Genomic DNA, 21560 nt, shown 5'->3' with positions numbered 1-21560 from the left:
GTCTCCATCTCTTGACCTCATGATCCACCCACCTCAGCCTCCCAAAGTGCTGAGATTACAGGCGTGAGCCACTGCACCCGGCCAGCATATTTTTTATAAAATAAAACTATGAAAAGAGGAATAGATAAAACACTAGTATATAATAAAACATATTCACTCTTGTTGCCCAGGCTGGAGTGCAATGGCGCAATCTCGGCTCACTGCAACCTCCACCTCCTGGCTTCAAGCGATTCTCCTGTCTCAGCCTCCCAAGTAGCAGGGATTACAGGCACACGTCACCACGCCCAGCTAATTTCTGTATTTTTAGTAGAGATGAGGTTTCACCATCTTGGCCAGGTTGGTCTAAAACTCCTGACCTCATGCAATCCGCCCACATTGGCCTCCCAAAGTGCTGGGATTACAGGCAACAGCCACTGTGCCCAGCCCATAAAACATATTCTTCTCTTTGCCTTAGGTTATAAATGGATTGAGCTGGACATGGTGGCTCACACCTCTAATCCCAGCACTTTGGGAGGCCAACTCAGGCGGGTCGCTTGAGGCCAGGAGTTCTCTAGTAAAAATACAAAAATTATCTGGCCATGGTGGCACGTGTCTCTGGTCCCAGCTACTCGGGAGAGTGAGGCATGAGAATCACTTGAAACTAGGAGGTGGCAAGGTTGCAATGAGCTGAGATAGCGCCAGTGTACTCCAGCCTGGGTGACAGTGCCAGCGTACTCCAGCCTGGGTGGTGGAGTGAGACTCGTCTCAAAAAAAAAAAAAAAAAGGTTAAAAATGGATTAATCCACATTGCAAAATTCTGGTAACCATAAAACTTTCTACAATGCTTTCGAAAATTAAATTTCTTAAAAATTTCAAAGATTCTTAATTTTACTTTTATAAGAAGACAGTCTCAGAAAATTTCTTAATAGCCTCAGTTAACTGTCAATTCTTGTCAACATAAAGAGCTCCAAAAGCAGATAATCAAAATACATAGGTAATTTGTCCAGTTGAGTTAATTCACTTTTTATACTTGAGAATTCTGTCACAATGTAACCCTGTTCCCTCAGACAACATAAAATCTCTGTACAGGAAATGTGGCCACTCTTCCCTCCATCACTTAATTCTCTCAAGATGATTAGACTTAATTATTACAAAGATCTTTAGGATAGCATATTTCCTTTCCCATAACCCTTCATTCAGTCAAATGCAACTGGTATTTATTTACTTATTAATACTATCTGTAAAGCAGTATTAGGCATTTTTTGGAAGAAGCTACTCAAATGCCAAAAGCCTTATGCATGCAAAGCAGTCAACAATACAGACCACATGTTAATAAATGCCAACCTAAATTATGCAGGCAATAAATGTCACCAACTTTCACCATTTTAGATTAACCAAGATAAGGAGTCCAATAGTTATAAAAGAAGGAATGTGTGATCTTGCAAAGCAGTACTCAAATGGTTCTGTGACTATAATATTGACCTTATTCTAGTCACTAACCTAACATTCGACAGGAAAAGAAATTCTCTGGATTTTAATTATCTCATCCATAAAAATACCAATCTACCTCAAAAAGTAGCTGACACGAGAACAAGAAAATTAGTACCAACCTCAATATTTACAAAGTTCTAGAGAAATGTTTATGACAATGTTAAATGATAATACTTTATAGAGTACCATTTCAGAAGTAACCTTGACAATTGCAGATTAGTTCTAACTAGGTAAGTTTCAACAAAAAGCCACCAACTTTTAAAAAGAAAATAAATCAAAATAATAAGTGCTTATGAGGCCTGCCACCAGTGAGTATAAAGCATTGCACAAATATCAATGAAATTGTATAACTGCCATGCCAAGGTTAAAAATCCCATATATAACAGACGTTAAAGTTCCAATTCAATGACTAGCCAAAAAGTGCCATACCAAACCAGCAACAAAGTCAGCGCAATCCAAAAAGCCTTCACTGCAGTTAACTATTACGCTAACATAATACAGCATCTTTCTTCATGAAATACAGATTTCTCAAAATGTTTGTCCTTCAATGGCAAGAATTTACAGCTAAGCATCTTCTGGAGAATGGTTAAGTCTGCCTTTTTTCAGAACTCATATTGTATACCATTCGTTTTATGTTAAATAGAGCAACTTTCTAACTAAAAAAACAGTTCTAACAGTTGTATGATAGATGACATAATAACAGTGGCAATGAATTTCCACTTCAAAACTTAACTATTTCTCTTTCCAAAGCACATAAAAGTAAGTTACCTGTCATAATGAAATATTTTCATAACACAGACTCAGAGGCAAGTAAAAAATATTTTAGGACCACAAGCAGAAACAGCCAGCTTGGTTTAAAACCAACCGAGCCTCAAGTCCCTTTGGCAAAAAGAGAGCCTGACTCACTGCTTTAGAACTCAATAGGAAGATACCAAAAATTTACTCTGCCCAAAGATTTTGCTTTGGGTTTTTTTTTAAAGACATCTTCATCTTTTTTTCTTTTTTTTTTTTTTTTTTTTGAGACGGAGTTTGGTTCTTGTTGCCCAGGCTGGAGTACAATGGCACGATTTTGGCTCATTGCAACCTCCACCTCCCGGGTTCAAGCAATTCTCCTGCCTCAGCCTCCTGAGTAGCTGGAACTACAGGCGCATGCCACCATGCCCAGCTAATTTTTTGTATTTTTAGTAGAGACAGGGTTTCATCATGTTGGCCAGGCTGGTCTCAAATTCCTGACCTCAGGTGATCCACCCACCTCGGCCTCCCAAAGTGCTGGGATGTAGCCAGAGCCACTGTGCCTAGCCAGACATCTTCATCTTAAAGTTGACAATTTCCATAGCATCCATGGCTTATTTACGAAGATGACAGATTGTGGTAACATGAACCACATGTAAACAAGAGGGTCTTATTTTTTGCTGGATACTTAAAATATAAGTCATAAAACACACACATGCACACACACAGTCTGTCTCTCTCTCTCTCTCTCTCTCTCTCTCTCTCTTTCTGTTACTTAGTATACAACTGAGAGAGAAACATTTATATTCTTTTTTAAAAATAGAAAATAGAGCCAGGTGCAGTGGCTCACACTTTGGGAGGCCAAGGTGGGCAGATCACGAGGTCAGTGGTTCAAGACCAGCCTGGCCAAGATGATGAAACCCTGCCTCTACTAAAAATACAAAAATTATCTGGGTGTGGCAGCAGGCACTCGTAATCCCAACTACCCAGGAGGCTGAGGCAGAAGAACCACTCTAACCCAAGAGGCAGAGATTGCAGTGAGCCAAGATCACGCAACTGCATTCCAGCCTGGGCGACAGAGCAAGACTCTGTCTCAAAAAAAAAAAAAAAAAAGACAATGAGACATGGATGAACAGCTAGAAAACCAAAAATTATGATACTGAATTTTCCTTCCCAGAAACATCTCAAAATCTCTTTAGAGATATTTTATCTGGAAAAATAGGTAACAAATAATTGTACTCAAAAATTCCTTCCGATCTCATTAAAAGCTGTATATAGAACTACAAAGAATTCCAAAAATTAATCTCCAAATTAAACATAATATTTTGCAACATATATCAAGAAACACTACATACATTTGGAAATCTGAAGCTCTCTTAAAATTATCTTAAGCTCCTGATTAATAATCTACTGAAAAATCACTAGTGTGTGTGTGTATTGGAGTCTCACTCTGTCGCCCAGGCTGGAGTGCAGTGGCTCACTGCAACTTCCACCTCCTGGGTTCAAGCAATTCTCCTGTCTCAGCCTCCTGAGTAGCTGAGACTACAGGTGCACACCACGACCCCTGGCTAATTTTTTTGTGTTTTTAGTAGAGACAGGGTTTCACCGTATTGGTCAGGCTGGTCTCCAACTCCTGACCTCAGGTGATCTGCCTGCCTCGACCTCCCAAAGTGCTGGGATTACAGGCGTGAGCCACCACGCCCGGCCCTTAGTGTGCTTTTATACCTACAAACAGCAGGAATATGTCAGACACATAATACAGTGAATTATCATTCCCAACCTTACTCAGTTCCTCACCTTATAACCCTTCTACTTTCTAATCATATTAAAAAGAACAAAAATGTAAAAATATACACTGACAAACATTCATAAGGCTAATCAAAATCACATTTACTACACATAGGTAAAATTATTTTGAAGATGTCTACTCATGTGAATGCTTGATACAAGGCATTAAAATGACCTATCTTATGGCAGTATCTCACAAAAAGGTCTCCTTCAAAGGGCAACACAAGAAAAAAGGTTTAAAGGGCCTTTAAGGCAAATTATCTTATCCTTTTTTTCTCATTTTATGTTCATTATTTTAAAACCTTAAACAGATTAACTGTTTTAGGTAGAAGAAAACTGTAGTTTTTTGTTTTTTTTTTTTTTTTTTTTTTTTAGAATTTTGCAGTATTCCTGTACCTCCTACTAATTCTTGGCAAATATTTCTGACATTAATTAATTTACTGATATGACTAGAACAATAAAAAACATTAACAAGAGTGTAGATATATGTGTGTCTGTGTCTATATATATATTAATATATATAGACACAGACACACGGACAAATACAGAGACAATAAGTGTCTGTTTTAAAGCAGGGACACTGCTTTTTATCCCAATCATTCAATGCCCATCATGCAAAAAAGGTAGAAAACATTAGATTTTAAAATTTACTACAGAAAAATGACTTAGTTGTAGCAACCATTCATATCAAATAACCTTATAAAACCTAAGCAAGAAAAAGACGCTGTGAAAGGGCAATCTAGCATTTCACAGCTTCTGCTCCCTTACTCCACCCAGTCTTCTCGGCTCAATGGCTGTTCACAGCATCCACAAATATTAGCCCATTTTTTTAAAAAGGAAGTAGGGGGAGGTACCAACATAGGGCTTGCTCCATCAAAATCAACACATACAGAAGTACTTCATGTGAAAAACTGGGTTTCTTTCCGATTTTTAAAAAATATATACCAGCCTTAAATTTCTTTTAGGAGATTCCCCCCTTCTGAACAATCCGAACAATGATCATTAATGAACACGAAAGAAATCACCCTAAATACAGATCACTCTTGTGCTTTATTAAAAACTGCAATTTGCAACTGCCAATTATTTTGTGAAACTGTGTCCTAAAAGACACCCATTAGAGATTAAAAGCTAGCTAATGCCTTAAAACCGTATCAGAATTTTTTTAAGTAAAAGCTTTTACTATACATTCAACAACACTATGATGACATACTCAACAGGAAATTTTCCTCATTATGAGACTGGACCCCGCAGCAATCAAGCCCTGCTGCAGCAGAAAAGAAAAGAGAAGAAAAGAAAAGAAACACTACTGTGGCAAAAAGGGAGGGATGACATTATTACCGGTATGGAAGGCCCAAGCAGTCTCCTCCGCCCTGGCCTCAAAAAGAAAATCACACAAAATAACCCACCCCCCCGCCCCCAACAAAAATAGAATTGCCAAGATTGGCACAAATTGTTTGGCCTTTAAAACGTTATGAATCTCAAAGACTGGGCGCTTAAACGAGAGGTGGGAATCACAGTAATATCTCCATTTGTCCGGACTGCCACTTAAGGAAAGAGGGAGGGGGGACCTTGGCATGACATCGTCCATTGAGAACGAAACCACAAATCTGGTCCTCCTCTTCAAAGGCGTATTTTCTTAACCGAAAGATTGATATAAATTGGGCCCAAACCCCAAAACAAAATTTCCTGCCCTCTTCCCAAGGAGTTTCTTGCTAAGTCACTGAAAAAAGGCAGCATAACAAATAAAGCTAAGGTACCTTGCTCTCTCCTACTAAATACTGAAAACCTTTTGCACTCTACTGTTACGTTCAGAGGGGCAGAGTCAAAATGTGCCGACCACCTCAAAGGCATTTTCTCACCCGCGAGGCTAAAGACGGTAAATATGCCCAGGCACGGCGTTTCCCATAGGGGAAGGGATGAGATGAAGGGGAATGGCAAAGGGACTCGAAGCTCAATGTTAACAGCATCAAAAGGCAACTCCCGTTCGAGGAGCCGGTAGCAGAAAAAATCCTGCCAGATTTGGTGGGTGGATGCTGCGGATTGCTCAGCGGGCAGGGTTGCCGCTCCTCGGCGGGTGCTGAGGCCGGAACGCCGCTCTGGGGGCCAGGGAGACTGTGGGCCACCCTCCGCTGCTCAACCCCATCCTAAGGACGGGTGGGGGACGGAACGCCTGGAAGGCCCGGTGGGTGCCCCGGCAGCGCGGCGCAGAGCCGGTCCCCGAGCCGACCACGGAGGGCGGGGTGGGGACTGCGGAGCTCGCCTCCGCGACCGGGGAGAGCGGGGCCGATCCCTTTCCCCGAGATCAGAGAGCGACCTGCTCCCCACGCCCTTCCTACCCAAGAATACTTTTCTTGCTAAGTCACCGAGGGAGGAGGACAATCCCTTCATGGGGAGGGCCGCGGGGGGGTCGCAGCGGCGCGGGCAGCCCCCAGGGCCCGGCCCCGGCGGAGAAGAGCCAGGGCAGCGCCCTCCCCGGCCAATCCCCCTCCTCCGGGTCTCTCACTCAACGGCCGTCGCGGCCGCCATTTTGAGAGCGAGGAGAGAAGAAGAAGGAGGCGGCGGCGACGGCGGCAGGGGGAGGGGAGAATGGGAGGGAGGGGACCGGCGCAGCCACATCGTCAGGCCGCTGGGCCCGGCCCGCAGCGGCCCGGGCGCGGTGGAGGAGACAGAGAGGAGGGCGCAGACCCGCGCCGCCTTACCGGAGCGCTGCACCGCCGCCTCCGCAGGGCCTCTTCCGTCCTTCACTCCCATCCACCGGCGGGGGAGGGGGAGGGAGGGGGAGGGAGGAAGGAGGGAGGGAGGGAAGGAGGGGGGGAGGATGGCGCGCTGGGCCCGGGCCCGGGGAGGGGGAGGGGAGGGGAGCGGGCGGGCTCCTCAGCCGTTCCGGGGCTCAAGCCCAAGCTCGGCGCTCGCGGTTTCTCTCGCTCGCGCCCGAGCGCTCCTCTCCTTCTCGCTCCCTAGACGTCCGGGTCGCCGCTCCTCCGCTCCCTCACTCGTTCTCCCGGCCGCCGGACTCCGCCGCCGCCCCGCCGCTCCAGCTCCGTCTGTCACAGGAGCTGCCCCAACGCCCTGACGTCACCGCGCCGCTGCCGCCGCCGCCGCCGCCGCCCCAGACCCGCCAGGAAGCGGGAGGGGCGGGCGCCGGGAGCGGAGGAGGGGCTGCGGCGCAGGCGCGGGGCTGGGCCGGGCCGGGGCCGCGCTGCCTTCTAGCGAGCGGGCGGTTTCTCTGTGCCCACGGGCCGGCGGGCGAGTCTGCGCGCGAGGCGCTGCTTCTCACGCTCCGCACGCTTCGGTAACCTTGAGAAGGCTCCTTTTTCCCAGCCCCTCCTCTGACCTGTGGCCCCTTCTGAACTCTGGCCCTCCTCACCTCCCCGCCCTGCTTTTGCGACCCTGCGGCCGACCGCGGGGACCCGTTAGCACCGTGCGGAGCGAGCCTCGGGAGGTGCGAGAGGCAGCGGGACCCGGCCACCTACCGCCTCTCTGCCTCCGGCCTCCGAGATGATTTCCCAGTTTGGGGGGAATGAGGGAGGGGAGTAGGCTGGTTGGCTTGGGAGGAGGAGCTGTCGAGGTTAAAAGGCAGATGGAATGCTATCATTGTCTTCATTTTTATTATAGATTCTTAATTGGGAGGACTCGCTTTTAGATGTGATTCAGCTATTCTCCTTAGTCACACACACACCAGAGTCTCTCCAGGTCTTGAAACGGATGCCCAAAGAAAGGCCTGGAACTTTATCCCTGTGAGGGATGTCTGTGTGAGGTTGCTAAATTATGGATTGAACTATTGATGACAGAGTCGTCTTGGGGATTCGTAATTTATTCCACATAGAGACCCTTGATTTTTTTTTTTTTTTTTTTTTTTTTGAGACGGAGTCTTTTCTGTCGCCCAGGCTGGAGTGCGGCGGCGCGATCTCGGCTCACTGAACCCTCCGCCTCCTGAGTTCAAGCGATTCGCCTGCCTCAACCTCCCGAGTAGTTGGGATAACAGGCACGCGCCACCAGGCTCGGCTAATTTTTGTATTTTTATTAGAGAGGGTGTTTCACCATGTCGGCCAGGCTAGTCTCAAACCCCTGACCTCAGGTGAGGTCTGGGATTACAGGCATGAGCCACAGCGCCAGGTGACCCTTGATTTTTTTTTTTTTTTTTTTTTTTTTTTTTTTTTGAGACGGAGTTTCGCTCTTCGCTCTTGTTACCCAGGCTGGAGTGCAATGGCGCGATCTCGGCTCACCGCAACCTCCGCCTCCTGGGTTCAGGCAATTCTCCTGCCTCAGCCTCCTGAGTAGCTGGGATTACAGGCACGCACCACCACGCCCAGCTAATTTTTTGTATTAGTAGAGACGGGGTTTCACCATGTTGACCAGGATGGTCTCGATCTCTTGACCTCGTGATCCACCCGCCTCGACCTCCCAAAGTGCTGGGGTTACAGGCGTGAGCCACCGCGCCCGGCCTACCCTTGATTTTTAAACAGTGAGATTTGGGGTTCTGAATAAGTCAATATATGCTATTATTTTAATAAGAGGTTTCAAATGAGATTATCTCGTCATTAATTTGTATTGTCCAAGGAAGCTCTTTTCTTGAAACGGGCTTAAGCTTATGTGTACTGATTTTATTGCTCCACTTTATGTAGGTAAATAGATATATACTGCATTTGAGAAGCAGCAGAGTTAATGAAAGAGACAACTTAGGTGTAAATCCTGGACCTCGCAATTGCCAGAAACGCTACCTAGGGTAAATTACCATGCCTGTCTTTGGCCTCAGTTTCTCAATAAAAGAGACCTAATAAGGCCGGGCGCCGGCGCTCACGCCTGTAATCCCAGCACTTTCAGAGGCCGAGGCAGGTGGATCACGAGGTCAGGAGTTTGAGACCAGCCTGGCCAAGATGGTGAAACCCCGTCTCTACTGAAAATACAAAAATCACTGGGCGCTGTGGCACGGGCCTGTAGCACCTGTAGTCCCAGCTAGAGGCTGAGGCAAGAGAATCGCTCGAGCCCGGGATCCTGTGAGCCCGGGAGGCAGAGGTCATAGTGGAGCCGAGTTCACGCCACTGCACTCTAGTGTCGGCCATGCCACCCAGCAAGACTCCAAACAAAACAAAAACAAAGAGACCTAATAACCCGACTTTTGTGAGCATTAGAGTGGAGTTGCCGCCTTTCCTGGGGACTCATGGATATCTCATAACCATTCTGTTGCTTCATACCAAAACAAGTTTCCTTTGATCAAGAAAGGTTATCTCGGCCAGGCACAGATTGCTAATCCCTGTAATCCCAGCAATTTGGGAGGCCCAGGCAGGAATGGGAGGTTGGGAGAGGGGCCAAGGATCACCTGAGCCAAGGAGTTGAAGATCAGCAGGTGCAACGTAGTGAAACCTCATCTCTACAAAAAAAATTTTAAAATTAGCTGAGTGTGGTGGCACATGCCCCAGCTACTGGGGAGCTGAGATGGGAGGATTGCTTAAACCCTGGAGATCTAGAAAGGCCGGGACAACAAAGCAAGATCCCATCTCTAAAAAATAAATAAATGAAAGAGAAAGAGAGAAAGAAAAAGAAAGAATGAATGAATGAAAGAAAGGAAGGAAGAGAAAGAGAGAAAGAAACAAAGAGAAAAAAGGAAGGAAAGACAAACAGCTGGGCGCCATGGCTCACACCTTGTAATCCCAGCACTTTGAGATGCTCAGATAGGCAGATCACCTAAGGTCAGGAGTTTGAGACCAGCTTGGCCAATATGGTGAAACTCCATCTCTACTAAAAATACAAATATTAGCCGGGCATGGTGGTGTGCGCCTGTAATCTCAGCTACTTGCGGGACTGAGGCATGAGAATTGCTTGAAGCCCAGAGGCAGAGGTCACAGTGAGCCAAGAGCGCCACTGCACTCCAGCATAGGTAACAAAGCGAGACTCCCTCTGGAAAACAAACAAATAAACTTTTAAATAGCTGGGTACAGTGGCACATGCCTGGAATCCTAGCGACTCAGGAGGCGAAGGCAGGAGAATCACTTGAGCCCAGGAGGTCCAGGCTTCAGTGAATCATGATCATGCTACTGCACCCTACACCGTAGCCTAGGCAGATTGGACCCCATTTCTAAAAATAGGTCGAGATCAGTCATTCAAGCCGGTAATCCCAACACTTTGGGATGCTAAGGTGGAAGAATTGCTTGAGACCAGGAGTTTGAGACCAGCTTGGGCAACATAGGGAAACCCTGTCTCTACAAAAAATAGAAAAATTAGCCCGTTGTGGTGGTTTGCACCTGTGGTTCCACCGATTAGGAGGCTGAGATGGGAGGATCATTTGAGACTGGGAGGTGGAGGCTGCAGTGAACCGAGATCGCACCACTGCTCTCCAGCCTGGGTGACAGAGCAAGACCCTGTCCCAAAATAAAGTTAAATGTAAAATGGGTGAAAAAGAAAGATTGTCTCCATCCCTATAAGTGCTCAAAGGGAACATGAGCCAACTGCATGAAGGGTTTGGGTTTTTGCCTCATGAAGATTTGCCAGAGACAAATCAGATTGTCTCCAGAAAGTCTTTTCCAGTGTTAACGTTTCTGGGATTTTCAGAAAAGGACGATAAAATGAGGCACAGAGCTTTGGTCTGTGCTGTTGCTTGGGTTCAATAACAGTCAATAAACATACAATAAATTAGCATCCCTTCGTTCTAAGAATCTTTCATTTTTACCTTTTAAAATATTTATTATTGTCTGATATCATGCTACTTAATATTTAATTAGCTGAGTAAATCAGTTCTTTATTTTTTTAAACGAATGCTCTAAAAGTAAACAAAATTGCCCAGAAAGAAATCAGAAACACGTTTATAAATGCTGATTTCATACAATTAGGTAGCACTAGCCTTGATAAACCTTGAGCTCACAGACTCATATTTAGAAAATTTTAAAGTCTATATTATTTAATTGTGCACTAAATTGATATCAAATCTTATTTCTATAGTGATTCTTCAAAAAACAATAAACTCTCTTTGGGGGAAGGTGTAAAACTTTCTCCTTGGATTACAATTTTTCTGAACAGAAAACTGTTACGTGCTTACCTTGATGTAAAGTGATGTGTTACGGTTCTATGCACTTTCCCTTCAGTTTGTTGCTAGGATGATAGATCTATCCTAATAAACACTTGTCTATTGAAAAAGTAGAATTAGGACATCTATGCTATCAATCATAATTCATAAGGACTTATACAGAACTTACTATATCCATCCAGGAAACATTTAATAATGGACATTTTAGATGATGTTTCTTGAAAAAAAAAATAAGTATAAACATCCATTTTACTTACCACAATCTAAGAATCTCCCCATTCATTTGAATTGCAAATCTTTATTTTTCCAGCAGACATTTTCAAAATGGAAACACTTATGATGGATTGATTGATTGAGATGGAGTCTCACTGTGTCGCCCAGCCTGGAGTGCAATGATGTTATCTTAGCTCACTGAAACATCTGCCTCCGGGGTTGAAGTAATTCTTCTGCCTCAGCCTCCTGAGAAGCTGGGCTTACAGGCTCGTGCCACCACACCGGGCTAATTTTTGTATTTTTAGTAGAGACGGGGTTTCACCATGTTGGCCAGGCTGGTCTCAAACTCCTGACCTCAGGTGATCTGCCCACTTTGGCCTCCCAAAATGCTAGGATTACAGGCATGAAACACTGTGCTTGACCTGGAAACATTTATTTCAATTACTGCAGTAAAATTAGTATTAGTTTAAACAATTCTGCAAATAAGCTGACTGGAAGAAGCACTCCAAAAATTCTTCTATTGGGAAGAGGACCAAAAGTCTTCTAAAGGTATCTCCAGAACAAAAATTTACGACAAGCACAAATGTTAAAATGTTGTTTTAAGAATTAAACCGTCTTCTATAATTTATAGGCATATGTACTTTGTTATGTGTGCAAATTTGATAGAAAGCAATTATCAAGTTGTGAGAAGGAAGCTTTGGGGCATACAGGTTATGTGAATCAAAGTTCCATTTAAAGGAGAATTATGACCCAACTGTCATAGGACTCACTCCAGAAGATTTTAGCTAATTAATGTGTGTACGTGTATTTCCCCAAGGCATGGATATGTCAGTGAGGGCAACTCCAACTAGACCCATCCTCCCTCATCTCAGCATCATAACATCCACCTGTGTCATGAACACTGGGCGTCCATAAAAACAAATTCAAGGCTATTCACAGAGTGAAACTCAGCCTAGACATAGAAGGAATATTTAAAAGCAGCACTTGCCAGGCGCGGTGGCTCACTCCTGTAGTCTCAGCACTTTGGGAGGCTTAAGCGGGTGGATCACCTGAGACCAGAAGTTCAAGACCAGCCTGGCCAACATGGCAAAACTTTGTCTATACTAAAAATACAAAAACAAATTACCCAGGTGTGGTGGCCAGAGCCTGTAGTTCCATCTACAGGCTGAGGCAGGAGAATCACTTGAATCCGGGAGGCAGAGGTTGCGGTGAGCCGAGATTGCACCACTGCACTCCAGCCTGGGCAATAGAGCAAAGCTTGGTCTCAAAAGAAAAAAAAAAAAGAGCTTCTAAGGATCGTGTCTGTGAGTCAGGATTCCCGATCTAGAGACAATGGTCCTCACGGGATGGAGCCCAAAGATGTCATCAGGAGTAACTGGAATGAGATTGTAGACAGCTTTGATGACCTGAATCTCTCAGAGTCCCTTCTCCCTGGCATCTGTGCTTATGGTTTTGAGAATCCCTCTGCCATTCAGCAGCAGCGAGCCATTCTACCTTGTATCAAGGGTTATGATTACGCTCAAGCATAATCTGGGACTGGGAAAAGTCACATTTGCCATATTGATTCTGCGGCAGATTGAATTAGCTCTAAAGGCCATCCATGCCTTGGTCCTAGCACCCACTCGAGAATTGGCTCAGCAGATACAGAAGGTGGTCATGGCACTAGGAGACTACATGGGTGCCTCCTGTCACGACTGTATTGGGGATGTCAACATGCATGCTGAGGTGCAGAAACTGCTGATGGAAGCTCCCCATAACATCGTGGGTATCCCTGGCCGTGAGTTTGATATGCTTAACTGGAGATACCTATCTCTCAAATACATCACGATGTTTGCATTGGACGAAGCTGACCAAATGTTAAGCAGTGGATTCAAGAACCAGATCTATGACATGTTCCAAAAGCTCAGCGGCAACACCCAGGTAGTTTTGCTGTCAGCCACAATGCCTTCTGATGTGCTTTAGGTGACCAAGAAGTTCATGAGGGACCCCATTTGGATTCTTGTCAAGAAGGAAGAGTTGGCCGGGTGCGGTGGCTCACGCCTGTAATCTCAGCACTTTGGGAGGCAGAGGCAGGCAGATCATGAGGTCAAAAGATTGACCATCCTGGCCAACATGGTGAAACCCCATCTCTACTAAAAATACAGAAATTAACTGGGCGTGGTGGCATGCACCTGTAGTCCCAGCTACTTGGGAGGCTGAGGCAGGAGAATTGCTTGAACCCAGGAGGCGGAGGTTGTGGTGAGCTGAGACCGTGCCACTACAATCCAGCCTGGTGACAGAGCAACACTCTGTCTCAAAAAAAAGAAAAGATGGAAGAGTTGACCTTGGAGGATATCTGCCAATTCTACATCAATGTGGAACAAGAGGAATTGAAGGATGCCGGACCCACTGGTGTGAGTTGCATGAAACCCTGACCATCAGCCAGGCAGTCACCTTCATCCGCACCTGAAGGAGGGTGGACTGGCTCACCAAGAAGGTGCATGCTTGAGATTTCACTCTCTCACTTTCTCTGCCATGCATGGAGATACGGACCAAAAGGAATGAGATGCGATCAGAAGGGAGTTTGGTTCTGGCTCTAGCAGAGTTTCAGTACCACTGACCTGCTGGCCGGAGCCATTGATGTGCAGCATGTTTCTTTAGTCATAAACTATGACCTTCCCACCAACAGGGAAAACTATATCCACAGACTCAGTCAGATGGACAGTTTGGCCATAAGTGTGTGGCTATTAACATGGTGACAGAGGAAGTCAAGAGGACTCATCGAGACAGAGACCTTCTACAACACCTCTATTCAGGACGTGCCCCTCAGTGTTGCTGACCTCATCTGAGGGGCTGCCCTGCTACCTAGTGGTAGCCAGGGTTCAATCTTGCGGGGCTGAGGAGCAGTGGGAAGGGGGAGGGAAGGGAGCCAAGGGATGGACATCTTGTCATTTTTTTCTTTGAATAAATGTCACTTTATGTATATATTATATATATACACACTTTATACACATATATAGATACACATTATATATACATAACATATATGTAATTTTTGAAGTTTTTTTTTTTTTTTGAGACGGAGTCTCGCTCTGTCACCAGGCGGGGGTGCAGTGGCGCAATCTCCGCTCACTGCAACCTCTGCCTCCCAGGTTCAAGTGATTCTTCCACCTCAGCCTCCTGACTAGCTGGGACTGCAAGTACACACCACTATGCCCAGCTAATTTTCGTATTTTTAGTAGAGATGGGGTTTCACCACGTTGGTCAGGATGGTCTAGACCTCTTGACCTCATGATCCACCTGCCTCAGCCTCCCAAAGTGCTGGGATTATAGGCATGAGCCACTGCACCAGGCCTAATTTTTGAAGTTCTAATATGAAGAAACATAATACAAAACAATGTATCAAATTTATTTGGTATGTCACCACCTAAACCAGGCAAAGGGTAGAACAAATTTTCTGGGTTTTTTTTTTTTTTGAGACGGAGTCTTGCTCTGTCACCAGCCTGGAATGCAGTGGTGCAATCTCAACTCACTGCAACCTCCACCTCCTGGGTTCAAGTGATTCTCCTGCCTCAGCCTCCCAAGTAGCTGGGACTACAGGCACATGCCACCATGCCCAGCTAATTTTTGTATTTCTAGTAGAGACGGGGTTTCGCCATGTTGGCCAGGATGATCTTGATCTCTTGATCTCGTGATCTGCCTGCCTCAGCCTCCCAAAGTGCTGGGGATTACAGGTGTGAGCCACCATGTCCGGCCAAATTTTCTTTTTTTTTTTTTTAATTTAATTTAATTTTTAATTTTTTAAAATTTTTTATTTAATTTTGTTTTTCTTTTATTTTTTAGAGACGGGGTTTCACTACGTTGGCCAGGATGGTCTCGATCTTTTGACCTCATGATTCGCCTGCTTCGGCCTCCCAAAGTGATGGGATTACAGGCATGAGCCACCAAGCCCAGCCAATTTAATTTAATATTATTTTACTTTTGAGACAGAGTGTTGCTCTTGTTGACCAGGCTTGAGTACAATGGCACAATCTTGGCTCACTAAAACCTCCGCCTCCCAGGTTCAAGAGATTCTCCTGCCTCAGCCTCCCGAGTAGCTGGGATTATAGGCATGCGTGACCAGGCCTGGCTAATTTTGTATTTTTAGTAGAGACAGGGTTTCTCTCCATGTTGGCCAGGCTGGTCCTGAACGCCCGATCTCAGGTGATCGCCCCACCTCGGCCTCCCAAAGTGCTGGGATTACAGGCGTGAGCCATCTCACCTGGCCTATTTAACCATTTCTTACTGGTGAATTTTTCATTTTTATTTTTGCTATTAAGGAAAAGTGTTTCAATGAATACCTTTATCCATCTATCTTTGCTCACTTTTGAAGAATAATCTTCTAGAAGTGAAGTTGCTAGGTCAAAGGCTATGCAATTTTAAATTTTTCGCAGTCTCAAATTATCCTCCAAAAATACTTACCGATTTATACTTATAGGGTTTGAGACCATCCATTTACCCCCATTCTTACCAATGCTGAAACATACATTCTTGTGACTTTGCTTATCTAGTAGGTGAAAGACACAAAAACACTCCAAAGATCATTATTATTTGTAGATTGTATGCTCACTTCCCTGGAAAGCTCAAGAAAATTCACTTTAAAAAAAACTGGCCAGGCGCGGTGGCTCACGCCTGTAATCCCAGCACTTTGGGAGGCCGAGGTGGGTGGATCACGAGGTCAAGAGATCGAGACCATCCTGGTCAACATGGTGAAACCCCATCTTTACTAAAAATACAAAAATTAGCTGGACATGGTGGCGCGCGCCTGTAATCCCAGCTACTCAGGAGGCTGAGGCAGGAGAATTGCTTGAACCCAGGAGGCGGAGGTTGCAGTGAGCCGAGATCGTGCCACTGCACTCCAGCCTGGGTAACAAGAGTGAAACTCCGTCTCAAAAAAAAAAGAAAATTAACTAAATAAAGTTAAACTGGAGAGCCAAGTGTGTGTGAAGGAAAGCACTTTTATGCTTGGCAAAGGTATAAATTATACTCCAGAGGGCAATTTCTCAGTGTGAAATGAGGCAAAAATATTTAAAAATGCATCCGTTCTGACCCAGGTACACAAAATATAGAATTTTTTTATAGGAAAATAAGAAAGTATGCAAAAATTTATCTACAATAATTTTTACTGAAGCATGATTTATTGCTATAAAAAATAAAAAACAACCTAATTGTCCTTCAGCAAGGCAGTAGGTAAACAAATGATGGTTCATTAGTTCATCCGTAGAGTCAAACACTACACATCTATTTGAAGCTATCTTTTTTTTTTTTTTGAGATGGAGTTTTGCTCTTGTTGCCCAGGCTGGAGTGCAATGGCGCGATCTCAGCTCACTGCAATCCCTGCCTCCCAGGTTCAAGCCATTCTCTTGTCTCAGCCTCCCAAGTAGCTGGGATTACAGGTATACACCACCACGCCCAGATAATTTTGTATTTTTAGTAGAGATGGGGTTTTGCCATATTGGCCAGGCTGGTCTCGAACTCTTGACCTCAGGTGATCCACCCACCTCGGCCTCCCAAAGTGCTGGGGTTACAGGTGTTATCCACTGCACCGGGCCCAAAGTTGTTTTATAGATTAAAATTTGTTGACAAGTTAATATTTTCAAACTATAGTGTTCAATGAAAAAGTCACATAACAGTTTGTATAATATGATAACCATAAAAATGTAAGTAGTTCTAAATTGCCCATTAACTTTAGTTTGGTTAAATGTAGTCTATTCTAAGGGTAAGTTCTTTCTGAAGCTCAGGTGAAAATGCCCAACCAAATGTAAGCTTAACCAACACTGACATCCACACTAAGCTACTAGGAATGGATATAGATATAAAACTCAGAGATGATCCTGGCATAAAAAGAAATGCCTGTTCTGGGACCTTAAAATTAGGCTTCTTAATAAAATTCACAGTTGTTTGAAAAACATCTCTCTGCTTGTTTACAAAGATCACAAGCTTTGCCAGGGTATCTCAGGATTGTTTTAAGTGCCCCCAGGGATCCTGGGACCCCCATATTGCTTTCCTCATTTAGATGCTTACCCAGTGATTGGAAGAATCCAGACAAGATGCTTTCAGCTGAACATTGCAGTGTCCTCGGCAAAAAGGAGGGCCAGTGTTAGCTCTGTGACAATTCCCTGTTTTTCCAAACCATGAATCAGCCCCATTGTCTCACCCGCCTCTGTGCATCATTCATTCTGTTCATCCCAGCTAACGGCAAAGGCAGGAACATGGCAGAGAAACTCAAACTCCTACTTAATTGTGCTTGTAACGGGAGTCAGGATTTCTCCTGGGCTGCTTTGGAGAAATGTCTGGAAATGTGTCAGAAAGCTGATTTTGTGGAAGGTTAATTTACTGACAGTAAACTTAAATGTATTACAAATTCCTAACTTTCATACGAATACCTGGCAATTGGCCAGCATTTTTCATCCGAAGGTAAGAAGTCTCCAAATGTGAATATATAAACATTTTCTGCTACCACATCACGTCAGTTTTTTTCCTCCCCTCCTCCACTGGCTTTTCTTACTCCCAGATTTTCTTCCTCCTCCTCCTTATCCTCCCTGCTCCTTCCCAGCTGGAAACAAATAATAGTTTAACCTGGATAATACCCTCCCTTGTTCACTTTGCATAGCTAATGTTCACTCAACTGGCCTAAGCCTTTCATGCAATTTATTTTATAAAGAACAGAAGAGGGGAGGATTCTGTCTCTGGCTCACAGCACCCATTGCCCAAAAAGTCAGTTCTGCTTCTCCGTCCCCATGGGCTGGGTCCAAGCCGTGTCTTTCTACTGCATGATAACTCATTTTACCTCTATTGTAGTAGGTAGGACTCTTTGTTCTAAAGAACAGAAACCCATTTGAGTGAGCCTACGGGAAAAAAAAAGGGCAGTTTTGAAAGGATAGAAAGGTGCTTTCATAGCACTGACAGGCAGGTATGCAACAGGGTCCCAAAAACATCTAGAACCCAGGAGCAGCAAAGCAATCTTTTTCTTTTCTTTTTTTTTAGATGGAGTCTTACTCTGTTGCCCAGGCTGGAAAGAAGTGATACAATCTCGGCTCACTGCAACCTCCGCCTCCTGGGTTCAAGTGATTCTCCTGCCTCAGCCTCCCATGTAGTTGGCATTATAGGCATGTGCCACCATGCCAGGTTAATGGCTCACATCTGCTTTCTCAACGCTTTGGGAGGCCAAGGAGGGCTGAACACTCGAGCCTAGGCTTTGGAGACCAGCGCAGGCAAAACCCCAGCTATTTGAAACAAAGACAAAAATTAGCTGGGCACGGTAGTTGCACTTGTAGTCCCAGCTCCTCGGAAGGCTGAGGTGGGAGGATTGATTGAGCCCAGAAGGTCAGGGCTGCAGTAAGCTGTGATCCTGCCATTGCACCCTAGCCTGAGAGATAGAGCAAGAGCCTATCTCAAAATAATAATAATAATAGTAATACATTAAAAAACAATAAATGCCTGTTTTCCAAAGTGGCTCTTCCCTTTTCACATTCCTACTTGCAACATATATGTATGAAAGTTCCAGTCATTCTGTATCCTCTGTAACATTTGGTGTTATGAATTTACTTATTTATTTATTTATTTACATAGAGACGGGGTTTCAACATGTTGGCCAGGCTGGTCTTGAACTCCTGACCTCATGATTTACCAGCCTCGGCCTCCAAAAGGGCTGGGATTATAGGTGTGGGCCACTGTGCCCAGCCGATGAATTTATTTGTATTTTAACCACTCTAATAGGTGTGTGGTGGTATATTATGGTTTTAATTTGCACCCAATGACCAATGATATTAAACTTTTTTTCATGTGCTTATTTGCCATCGTTTTCTCTTACCTAGTAGAGGTCTATTTTATATATTTTGCCCACTTTTTTCTTTTTAATTTTTATTTTGAGATGGAATCTTGCTCTGTTGCCAGGCTGGAGTGCAGTGGCAGGATCTCGGCTCACTGCAACCTCTGCCTCCTGGGTTTAAGCAATTCCCTGCCTCAGCCTCCCAAGTAGCTGAGATTACAGGTGTGTGCCACCATGCCTGGTGAATTTTTGTATTTTTAGTAGAGGTGGGGTTTCACCACGTTGGCCAGGCTGACCTTGAACTCCTGACCTCGTGATCCACCCTCCTCAGCCTCCCAAAGTGTTGGGATTACATGCGTGAGCCACCTCGCCCGGCCCTTTTTTAAAATGTTTACTAGAGGTGGGGGGGGGTTCTCACTGTATTGGCCAAGCTGGTCTCGAACTCCTAGCCTCAAGTGATCTGCCTACCTAAACCTCCCAAAGCACTGGGATTACAGGTATGAGCCACCACGCCCAGACCCAGATACAAAACTTTTTATCAGATGTGTGTTTTCAAAATATTTTCTTGCAATTTGTGTCTTGTCTTTTCATTTTCTCTTTTTTTTCTTTCTTTCTTTTTTTAATAGAGATGGGGTTTCATCTTGTTGGCCAGGCTGGTCTCAAACTCCTGACCTCAGGTGATTCACCCACCTCTCAGCCTTCCAAAGTGCTGGGATTACAGGTGTAAGCCACCATGCCTGGCCGTCTTTTCATTTTCTTTCTTTTTTTTTTTTTTAAAGATGAGGTTTCACCATGATGGCCAGGCTGGTCTTGAACTCCTGACCTCAGGTGATCCACCCACCTCAGCCTCCCAAAGTGCTAGGATTACAGGCATGAGCTACCGCGCCCAGCCCTTCATTTTCTTAAGTGTTTTTGGAGAGCACAAGTTCTCATTTATTGAATCTAATTTAAGCATTTTTTCTGGTTCATGTTTTCTTGTGTGTCTTATCTATAAAATTTTGCCTAAGTCACAAATACTTTCTTCTAGAAAGTTTATAGTTTTAGGGCGGGTGTGTGTGGTGGCTCATGCCTGTAACCCCAGCAGTTTGGGAGGCCGAGGCAGGTGGATCACAAGATTGAAACCATCCTGGCCAATATGGTGAAACCCCGTCTCTTTTAAGAATAGAAAAATTAGCTGAGCTTGGTAGCACACACCTGTAGTCCCAGCTACTCGGGAGGCTGAGGCAGAAGAATCCCTTGAACCCAGGAGGCGGAGGTTGCAGTGAGCCAAGATTTCGCCTTGTAATCCAGCCTGGTGACGGAGCAAGGCTCTGTTTCAAAAGAAAAAAAAAGAGAAAGTTTCTAGTTTCGGTTTAAATTTAGGTATATGATTCATATATGATCAAGGTTCCCTTTCTTGCATAATATCCAATTGTTCCAGCACCGTTTCGAGAAACCAGCTTATTCTTAACTACCATATTATGTTATATACAACACTTTTCTTTTTTCTCTTTTTGGTGAGATGGAGTCTCGCTCTGTTGCCCAGGCTGGAGACAGTGGCGAAATCTCAGCTCACTGCAACCTCCACCTCCCAGGTTCAAGCGACTCTCCTGCCTCAGCGTCCCAAGTAGCTGGGACTACAGGCACGTGCCATCACACCCAGCTAATTGTTCTATTCTTAGTAAAGACGAGGATACACCATGTTGGCCAGGATGATCTCGATCTCTTGAACTCGTTTTCCCCGCCTCAGCCTCCAAAAGTGCTGGGATTACAGCCGTGAGCATGCCCAGTCCTCTGTATTTTGAGATAAAGTCTTTCTCTGTCACCCAGGCTGGAGTGCAGTGGCGCGATCTTGGCTCACTGCAATCTCTGCCTCCTGGGTTCAAGATCCTCCTGCCTCAGCCTTCCAAGTAGCTGGGATTACAGACCTGTGCCACCATGCCCAGCTAATTTTTGTATTTTTAGTAGAGACAGGTTTCACCATGCTGCCCAGGCTGCTCTGGAGCTCCTGACCTCAGGTGATCTGCCCACCCTGGCCTCCCAAAGTGCAGTTCTGGGATTACAAGTGTGCACCACCACGCCCAGCCAACAATTGTTTTCCTTCTTTGTACCAAAGTCTGGTGAGGTTTGTGGATATACAAGTGACACACTCTGCGATTCTTTACAATTTACAAAGTACCATATATTTAATTACATATTCTAATTTGAATCTCAGCCCTTTGAGGTAGGAATAAAATATTATTACTTCCATTTTACAGATGAAGAGATGGAGAGAAGCTGGGTGCTTTGCCCAAGATGACAAAGCATTCAGTGAGACCACCTACATTCAGATCCAGGTCTTCTGCCTATTTTCTTTTTTTTTTTTTTTTCATTTTTTGAGACAGAGTCTCATCACCCAGGCTGGAGTGCAGTGGCACGATCTTGGCTCACTACAACCTCTGCCTCCTGGGTTCAAGCGCTTCTCCTGCCTCAGCCTCCTGAGTAGCTGGGAAGGCACATGCCACCATGTTTGGCTAATTTTTGTACTTTTAGTAGGGATGGGGTTTCTCCTTGTTTGGCCAGTCTGGT

At 44.9% G+C, this 21560-nt stretch overlaps 1 protein-coding gene and 1 pseudogene across 1 annotated transcript in view; one reads left to right on the top strand and one right to left on the bottom strand.

Annotated features, from left to right (window-relative positions):
- Positions 1-7036, bottom strand: part of PAFAH1B1 (platelet activating factor acetylhydrolase 1b regulatory subunit 1) — a 104578-nt gene extending 97542 nt beyond the window's left edge. The window contains exon 1 of the mRNA XM_064378115.1: positions 6690-7036. The gene's annotated coding sequence lies outside the window, so the exon portion shown is untranslated. The remainder of the gene's footprint in view (positions 1-6689) is intronic.
- LOC105714420 (eukaryotic initiation factor 4A-I-like) lies at positions 5818-14052 on the top strand (annotated as a pseudogene).
- Positions 14053-21560: the final 7508 nt, after the last annotated feature.

The sequence above is a fragment of the Aotus nancymaae genome, unplaced genomic scaffold (genome assembly GCF_030222135.1).
Source record: "Aotus nancymaae isolate 86718 unplaced genomic scaffold, 86718_ANA_hifiasm-v0.15.2.pri h1tg000018l, whole genome shotgun sequence".
NCBI classification, from domain to species: domain Eukaryota; kingdom Metazoa; phylum Chordata; class Mammalia; order Primates; family Aotidae; genus Aotus; species Aotus nancymaae.
Note: the sequence above shows the minus strand (reverse complement) of the source record. Positions and strands in the feature narration are given on the sequence as shown.